We start from the raw sequence: 10,217 nt of genomic DNA, 5'->3' as shown, positions 1-10,217 counted from the left end.
CCTGAAGCAGGAGTTGACACGCTTCTCCAGACTCATCTGCCAGATTGAAGGATAACATTTGGTGTTTACTGAAGTTCAGGTTTGCCCTTTTGGAGCACAGATCTGTAATTATCGTGGAATCAGAACTGAAAAGATGAATCAAGGCAACATTTAAAAAAAGATCTTGTAATATTAATCCTTGCTGATAAAGCTCCAGCAACAAGCCCTTCCCATGGGGCAAAGGTCCCCACGGCAGTTTACAAGCACCAGCTGTTACTTTCAGAAAAGAGATTTCTAAGTTTTTGAAGGCAGCGCTGGGGAGTTTGAACACACCTGGGTCCCCACCCTGCAGAGAGAGAAACGGCCTGAAGAGGAAGACTTTGTCCAAGTTAATAAATAAGATACTGTTCCCTGCTCATCCATGGTCCATGCATCAGTTTGCTTTTAGATTCTGAAAAAAACCAGCTCATTCCCTCTGAGACAAAAGGGTGTTAACGGATGGGCTCCCTCCTTGTGTCTCCCTTCCTTTAGCTACAGAGTGAACTCTGAGGTTTATGTTCCTGCCCTATGGCAAATATGACCTTCGCATTAGCAGTTCTATCAAGCTGTTCACGGTTTCTGCGTGCCCCATCAGCCCGCTTTCCATATGTGCCATTATGAGTCCTGGCACAAACACAAGAGAAGATCTCAGCTTCCCCCCAGGGCAGCCACTGCTGCTGCAAGGCAAAGCCTCACACATAACCAGGAAAGGTGCCTGCAGCCACCAACGTGCATAAATGGGGGAGCTTAAACATCTACAGCCACGTCCTAGTTCCTAGCCTTTCCTCAATGAATCCAGGCGTTTAGGAAATGAGCAGAAGTTAGTGCATCTTCCACCTTCCTACATTTTTTCTTTTCTCAAAAGAGCTGTTCTTTTGGCTTTCACGGGGATCCTCTAACTGCTGGGAAGCAGAGGAAAGCAAAACCACTACACTGCACTCCATTTTTTACCAGCTTAGAAGGCACCGCGTCCCATATTTCAACGTACCTTCCTGCTGAGACCAGCCCAGCAATGCAGCTGCTCCCGCCTGGACCCTTCCCTGGGTACAGCAAGTTTTGAGGACTAGCACATGCCAAAGCATCCTCAACACTCCAACACAGCACCTTTCCTCCTCATCTGCTGCATCTCCCTGCAGCTGCTCACTTCTCTCCTTACCAGCCTTTCCCCTTCCCTGGGAGCTGAGGAAAGCTCATTCCTGAGGACACTTTTGAGATCTGCCCATTCTCAGATGGGAACGGGCTCCAGTTTCACCAGCAGATTCAGGTGATTGGGGAGGGGGGTGGTTTTGTGGTGTTTGTTTGGTTTGAAGTATTGTTTGTTTGGGGTTTTTTGGTTTTGTTTTTGTTTTTTTTACAATCCGTATTATATCTTACATGGTGGTGGCAAGCTGCAGTTTGGCATGCCAGTCAAAGGAGCAATTCTGTGGTGAACTCTGCTGCCTCCGGCACCACGCAAAGGAAAACTTCAGGGCCTATAAGCGCAGGGTACACAGATGAGGATAAAATCTGCTGCTTGCCTTCTCTCTGTTTTTTTGGGTTTTTTTTTGGTGTGGCAAGGAGGCAAATAAAACTATTGAAGTTCTTTTAAACTCTCAGCAAGCACAGCACAAGGTTACAACGGGTAAGTGACCTGGAGAGCGGCTGACCCCACACCTTTCCCTCTCCCCCGTGAACCTAGATAGTGTCATAGAGCCATAAAGCTCTTTTCCTTGACCTGGCCATTCTTTTTGGCATACGCAATGACATTTCTGGACCCTGACCATCACCGCGCGTGGTCCGCAGCTGGTTACAGACAGCAGTCCCAGCTCCCCGCTGCTACAAGCTTCCCAGAAGAGCAATGCCTCCTCCCAGTCCACAGTCCACTCTCTCACTCAGGATGGTTTTCGTTTGCACTTTGTCCTTATTTTCGTCCCATGACTGACAGACAAAAAGGTCCAGGTAAGTTGATCGTGTTTACAAGTTGTGTTTACAAACTGCGCGCTAAAGAAAGCAGCGTTTCTGGGAAGGATTTATGTCCTCGGCTTTCCCTCAGCACTGCAGGCTGAGCCCTCGACGTTCGAGAGGTGGACCATGAGCTTAGGGAGACACCATTTCAGGGTTTTATCTAGAAGACATCGCACATCAATGAGCAGTTTAATCACAGTGCTGCAAAACCACCGCTGCCCCGCAGGTGACTCCGGGGATGATTTGGTTTGTTCTTACAGTCAAGAGTTCAGGACTTCTGTATTAGAAAAATACTCCAACGCTGGGTCATTTGTCTGCCATTACACCCTCACGTTCCAGGCTCAGGGCATTAAATTCGAGCCATTCCCTTTAAAAAAAATAAAAACAAACCAAAACAACCAATTCCCCTGTGTTTTTCTGGCAGGCACGCTGTGCTGGCCCTGCTTGAGACCCTATGTAATAACCACGTGCAAAAAGTTGAATTAACATCTCTCTTCAGGACATTCTTACATCTACTCCCCCCCAAGCCTACTCTAGTCAAGGCTGCAGCCTTCTTTCCAAAATTCCTACATGCTTTGGCTCAGGCTCTTCTATTTTCTTTCTTTCCCCCCCCTCCCTTCAGGGCAAAAGATTGCTTCACTCAGACACCAAATATTTTGTGGAGCATGACAAAGAGGGCAGGTGGGGGTGGATCTGCTGGTGGATGCTCAAAAATTGCAAATACTTGAGGGCAGGCAGCAGCACCCCATCAATCCATAAAGCACAGAGCCTCCCCCAGCTCCCTCCAGCCAGGGATTCCCACTGCCTGCCAGACACAGCACCCGGGGTGTCTGACTGTATATGAACGTCTAATCCTTGCCTAAGGTTTCCTTTAGAGTAACATTTTGGTATATGATGCTCATATATGTACCTTACTGCTGACACAAATTTTAATTTTTAATGGATTATTTTCCCTCTCCCCCCGAGAAAGCCTTAGTTTAACATCTTAAAAACCCTGGTGGCATATGGAGAGATACAGCGGGCTGTAAAACACCTCCCGCAGCTGAAATACTGATTTTCTATTAAATGCTTTGACTGCCAGCGCTCTGACTGCATTAGTAACAACAAAATTATACACTTTGCTTGCATTAGCTAATCCCACTTTTAAAACTATATCCTCCAAGCAGCCTGTAAACAGAGACACACAACTTCCTTCAAAATAATTTTAAGGAAAATGGGCATTTCCCTGACCATCTTATCCTAAAACATAAGTATATTTAGAGGGGACTTAGTGCCGTTCAAGATAAGCACCACCTGCTTGCAGATCTGTCCCATAGCCAGCAAGTCCATCGGGATTTATGTACCGCAGACCAAAAGAGCCATCCTGGTTTTTTGCAGTGCATTCAGACGGACTCGCGGGTAGACAGGACAGCCTGCCTGCCCGGCCAGTGACCAGCGGCACATTGGCCAAACGCGCACACGCCAGCCCCAGCACTTTGCCCTTGCAATGGAAATCACGAACACCCACAGTCCAAGGCCAAGATGCAAGCGACAACGCGTCTGTCTTGTGGCCATGCTGCCAGGCAGCGGGATGTCATCGCGCTGCTGATAACAGAGCACCACGTGCCACAGGGGTTGCAGCTCACCTTGTCCAACTCTGACTTGCTGCCACAAGGAGCATTCCAGAAAAAAAACCACTAAATTTTCTCTCCCTCTGCCTCCGCCCAGGTCATTTTTTTCTCAGCGTTTGCTCTCTGTTGCAACACGAGCACTTAGCTAACGCTCAACTTTATTTTCAAGGTAATGGATGCAGAGATTTGCAGGCTGCGTTGTAGCCACAGCACCTGGGTGCAGGGAAGGTGGGCTCCTCCTCATACCCAAGACTACCATCGGGTATCGCTGGGGAAGCTGTGAGCATCTTGGCCCCTCGCGAGCCCGGAGGCTGCACCCCTGCCCACTCAATCTAATGACGTTATTTCCATGCCTGGTCTTGCTCCTGCTCACAAATGCATGACTTCCATGAGCCCGCCCTTTAGTCACCTGTCAAGAGGAAAATTTAATCTCTGCTTTTTTTCTTGTAGCCTATGATGACTCAACAACCTTATTTGAGCACTTCTTTGAAAAGTCGCCACGAAAAATATTTGCCACCAGTCCCATCCTCCTTCATCTCAATGAAGGGAGGGGAGGGAAGCTGTGGCTGCCCCATCCCTGGAGGGGTTCAAGGCCAGGCTGGACGGGGCTTGGAGCAACCTGGGCTGGTGGGAGGTGTCCCTGCCCAGGGCAGGGGGTGGCACTGGGTGAGCTTTAAGGTCTCTTCCAACCCAAACCATTCTATGCTCTTTTTATTGTATTCTAACCGTACAGGCAAGGTTTAATTTAGCCTATGTGTTGTTCTCTTTGCTTTACAATTGCCCCACAACATGCAGCCAAAATAAAGTTGAATCCCAGCTAACACAAGCAGGCATCTAAATACAAGCGTATCACTGCCACGAGCTACACCAGCTCATAGGAACTGCTGACGTGGTGGATGGCATACACAAGCCGCTGAGAGATCATTTTTCGTTCTCTGGGAAAGTTGGACTCATGCATTTTGGACCATAACTGAAATCATTTCCAGCAGAAGTCACAAGCAGTCTGTGGGGAGAAAGGGACTCTCATTAAGGAAAAAGCAAATTACTTCAGTTTCCCAAAACAGGGGCTTATACAGTATGAGAACCACAGGAGAAAGCAGCTCCTAATGACCAATACCCCAAATTCAGATTATTTTTTTTTAAACCACATCATCTGATATCCATGGGGGACCACATCTCCCCAATAGATTGCAGGTCTGAGACAGTAGTGGTGCAATCCTTTCAACCCCAGCACAACAGGATTCATTCACTTTCTGCCAGCTAAAAAACCACTGCTTGTGTGCACATCAGCCTGCCCTGCCACAGGCCAAGCAAATACAGCACTGCCTGGAGCAGCAGGACAGAATTTCCCTTTCACAAGAGGCAATGCTCAAGTATAGCAAAATCAGCTCTTTGCTACCCTCAAGCTTTCCCCATCTATTTTCCAGCAGACAAAGAGCACATCTGGGAGGATGAACTGCAGCAGCAACTCTTCTCCACTCCAGGCTTGGCAACCCCAGCCCTGACTGCGTGTTTTCGTTTTGTTTTCTTTGGCCAAAACAGAGGGTGAAAATAACCAGCTATAAATTCTGTTGGGAACATTTATTGGATAGTGGGGGGTTGGTGGCATGGAACATTTGTAGGCTCAAAATGTGAGCATACTTCCATAAGCAAATATGCACTACATGACAAGCCTGCAAGCTTAAAAGCCGAGACCACCGAACAGCACATCCCAGCTCCTAGATGGTCACACAACATGATCTGGAGCAACCTACCCTTCCCGTATTCCGCTTTACTCTCTGTAGAAGCACAGACACCTCTGGGCTTCAGAAGGGAGCTCAAGAAAGTTGCCCCCAAGATAATTACTAAGTGCCACAACTTGCTCCTGGGTCTGCATGCTTGGCAGGTACTTCACAGCCTGCTCGGCCACCTTTTGTCTAGAAACCAAGGAACTTGTTCACATTTATGTCTGCATCAACAGAACGCAGGTTCTGCAGCTTTGGATATTTCTGCCTCAAAACCAAAATGATGGAATTGCAAAACAAGTCTACTTACACAAACAGTTGCATTATTGCTCTAAAGCGAAGAACATAACTGAATACTTAAAAGGCAATGACACATTCCTTAGCATCTTGGAGAAGCTCGTATGCCTTCTGAGGAGTTTAACTCTAGATATTGCACAGAGAATAACAAAATCCAAAAGGAGACAAACGTTGCAGGCAAAACCTTTCCCTGATACATCTGGTACAAGCTGCTTTGGGGAGCAGATTTGGTCCTCAAAGAGCAAAGCCAGAGAAACTATCCCAAGACCACGTACAGAGTTTAATGCCTTTTGTCCCCGAGTTTCAGACCCAGTCCAGCACTACTCATCTCCTTAGGCCAGCTTGGGCAACAGCTCACAAGCCACAACTCCAGAACTCAGTATGAAAATAAGAAGCTAAATGATTTCTCGTAACACAATTCAACATAAGACCCTGAGAGTTTTTAGACACCTACCTTCTTGTAGGTAGTCCACAGGTACTGTGTGCGAGGAAAAAGCCAAGCATGTTGCTCAGCAGCACCAACCAAACACAGCAGTGGGAATTCAAGGCTTCAAAATTAAGCAGGGGCAGTAGAAGGCAAATCATGGACAGCAAAGGAGAAGCCTGCAAGATCTCATAAAGCTGGATAGACTGTACCCACGCTACCATCTACTCTTCTAGGCAAAACCAGAGAAATGTAGACACAGACAGGTCAGTGTAGAGGGAAAAGAAATTAAACTCCTAACAGTGAAGAGTACATGGCAAAACACAGGAGGTGAGTAAGACAAAAGACCCTCCTATGAACAAGCCATGACTTCTGGATCCACCAGCTCTGACGAGGGATTAAGACCTGGCCATTGCAGTACAGCCACTTTGAGGGGCGGGGGGGGTGGAACTGGGTTTGAGAGGGGCTGTTGCCTCCTGGTGTCTTGATCTGCCCCCAGATATCTCTCCAGAGGTCCCTGGACAGAAGACCTCTTCCTCAAGAACCACCAGCAACAGCCATCTGGGGCAGGCTATATCCTCTGGAAGGCTTCCTTGTATGACCCATACTTTGCAACTGCCAGCACTGCTCTTAATTTGGCCATTTATAAGAAGGGGGGTTATTTGTGATGTGGATTTCACTTTCAGAGGAAATTATTTCAGCCCTCGCACAAAAGACAGGGGATTTTGTGCCACTTCTGTTACTTCCTGTGTCACACTGGAGTCCAGTAATGAAAGGAACTCTCACGATTCTCTGAGATATCATCACTGCGTCCAGCAAGACATGGAGAACCAGTTATGTTTCCCTTTTCTTATCTATGTTCCAAAGGATAAATATACATAGGTTTAATGATACAGACATCTGAACTTTTGACACCGTTGGGCCTGTTTTACGCTCCCCTACTAAACAGACTACACTAGTACCAGGAACCTGGAGATTTTAACCCTATTTCCTTCTCTCTAAAAGGGATGTTTAATCACGAGCCTGCGACTTTATTATATTTACTGCACACTGAGGAGATAGAAACTGTTAATCCCACTGCAGCCCAAGCCCCTTGGTGGCTGTTGCAGATGGGGAATCAGGTGGGGAACACTCCTGACACTGCAAGGGACTTGCACATCCTCTCCAATACAGTCCCCCCACAGACACTGTCTGCAGCAAGGCTTGTTGGTCCACTGCTTCAGGCAAGGCAGAAAAACTAAGAAGAAAATCCCTTTGCAGCACTGTGTTTCCCTCTCTGGTCTGCTCTGGGCTGTGCTCACCCCCTGCTCTCCCACCTGGGCCAAGCTGGCTTTGGGGTCTCCCTTCCAGCTGTAGAGCAACTTCAGCTCACAGTGCAAAGGGATCTTGCAATGGCTATATGCAGATGCCAGCACTATTTCTGAAGCATCAGAGCAGATCTCAGTGCCATCAGGCAGAGAGATGGGAATCTCAACAGAAGATTGCCTATGTTTCAAAAGCGAGAGAGCTGTGCCAACAGGAGAACCTCTCTTACAGCTATGTCCCAAGCAAAGAGCTCTCTGTAGAGCTGTTTTCCAGCTTAACCACCTATCAGATCTCCAAGTCTTATGATTTCCTCCGCATTTTTTAACTCCTCAGAGAAGAATCACACTCGCCTTCTCTACCAAGGCTGCACCACAAAGAGATCTTCCCACGGAGAGATGCAGTGAAGGGAAGAGGCCCAACATGGCTGACGACGTGGTTCATGAACCACAAATTGCCCAACAAGAAATATCATTTCAAAAGTAGCCATCATTCCAACACACCTTCTGGCTATTGCAGGCCACACCAGGAAGGGAGGGGACCCATTCTTCCACCTTCACAAGTTAAGCATGACCCCAGATTTATTTGCTTCACAAACTTCCTCCTTTCTAGATAACCTTCAGCCTTAGGTAGTGTCATCTTTTCTCATCTATAGAAAAAAAACCATGCTATTTATCTGATGCGGATGATAGCTCCCTGAACAGTTAGGTCTTGAGACATTATTTCTACAAAGCGTTAACAGATGGCCGGTGCTCAGCCACCATCCCCCTGCCAACAAGCCCCACCAGTGCAGCAAGCCATGACTTAGATGGAGGGGAACATGGAGTTCTTTCTCAAACAGAGCTCATGAAACAGGACACTGTGCTACAGCTGAGGTCCCACTGCCTGGAGTAACCCCTCAATTTATCACAGTCATGTTCTGTTTGGGATCTCTCACAACACCCAATTCTTGCAGAGCTGCCACCAGCAAGTCATTCCCCAACCCAAAACAGCTTAGTTAATTATTCGAACGCTGCTGACAGACATAGGACTGTACCCACAAACGCCAGGCAGCCTATGTGAGGTAACTACGTGGCCACCTCCGCCTCTTGGACCAGGTATACTGGAGAACGTCTAAAGTGAGGTGGGTTCCCAGCTAACACATGCCATGTGGTCCAAATGTACCACTGCCCAGATGGACCTCAAGGAGCTTCCACAATGCCGTCTTCCACCCAGTAAGGTGAATCCATTGCCTATTTAACCATAAACTTCTCAGTAAAATTACTGGAAACATCATCGCCTTTTGTAAGGAGGGCTGATGGTTAATTGGGAGCTCGCTGCTGTGATGGTCAGATACTTCTACATCTAAAATTTGTCATCTAAATCAAAATTTGTGTAAGATTTAAGGATTCTGCTTCTCCCATCTTGTTTCAAAACAATGGGATGAAGATGCCTCACATCATCAGCTTTGTCACGTGCCATTTAGTAATACTTATGTTTCTTACACAGAAGATCAATGTTTATGTTTGAACAACATTATTGCACAGATGAAAGGAAAGCTACTGTAGTTTATTTTATTGCTAAAATGATAAGGACATTGCTTATAAGGGAGGAAACGATACACGGAACACGTTTCCTGGCCAACAGCAGCTGGTTTATGCTGTCAAGAGAGTCTTCCCTCAGAGACACTAAAAATCCCTACATAACATTTCCTTCTCAAAAAACATCCTTTTGCCTTGATTAACTGCAGTCCAAGGGATTGTAAAAAAGGCATTTTGACTTTCTGTTTTTAGCCCAGGCTCCCAAGCTCTGGTGCATACGTGTGCCAGTCAATATACATCTGCCATGAAGGGAAATCACCTCTGACTTTCCCATGGTAGAAGGAAATGATTAAATCTGAGAAGAATTTGATTATGTATACAACATGGACAAAACTATTCTCTCTGCAATTAAAACTGGATGTGTGCAATTCAGTAAAATGATATTTCATTCCCCATGACTTGTTTGACTGTAGTTTGAATCTGGCTGGAGCATCATATGCAGGAGCTGCATAACGGATGTGTTTCATTTGGAAAAACAATCAAATTCAGGCAGAGATTGTCGAGTTTTTCTCAGCATTCAGAGGGAATATTTGAACAAGATTTTTATTGACATAATCTGTCTGAGAATGAGACATTTGAGAGTGCAAACTACTTCAGGCTGAGTCGAAGTGTAAAACCTGCAGGAAGACATCTATTTTTCAGTAAGATGAGCTTTGTCCGACACTGGAGTAGCCACCAGGTAAGTCACCCCCTCCCTCACTTGGGGGCTAGCTACAGGCAAAACCTCGTAGCTACTGCACCCAAAGTACCAGTCCCACAGTTTCCATTTTCTCAGCAAGGGCACTAAACCACTACTTGCTGTGGGATGTCTTTCTGGTATCCAAAGAGAAGGAAGATGCAGAATCCAGGCTAATGCTCGGTAGCGGGGCTCCCACAGGATCCCTTTGCTCTGCGGGAGCCTGCCCTGCTCATGGTTCCATCGTCCAGAGCCCACTGGCACAAGGTAAAGAGGATCATGGAGCAGAAGCAGCAGGGCTGCACCCCAGAGGAGCCACCGCCTGACTCCGAGGCCAAGATACACAAGAGGCCTGGGCTTTAGCTCTTCACATGTCTATGCCCTGGGTGGTGGGAAGCACAATGCAATGTCCTGGTGGTTTAGTAGCTTACGACAGACCTCTTTTGTAAAATCAACAGCCACATAACATAGTATTTGTAGATTTTTTGGTTTACAATCAGAGGCTTCCTCATTTGATCATAACTTCTCTTTCCTACCCAACACAATGACGACTTCGACCTATTTATCTTTTTCATACCAAAGTCTGCCTCTTGCCAGGGGCACAGATGAGGTTTTTTCCTACTCCATTTGCCATAACTGGGC

This window comes from Larus michahellis, chromosome 14 (genome assembly GCF_964199755.1).
Source record: "Larus michahellis chromosome 14, bLarMic1.1, whole genome shotgun sequence".
NCBI lineage: Eukaryota > Metazoa > Chordata > Aves > Charadriiformes > Laridae > Larus > Larus michahellis.
This window is presented reverse-complemented; position numbering follows the sequence as displayed.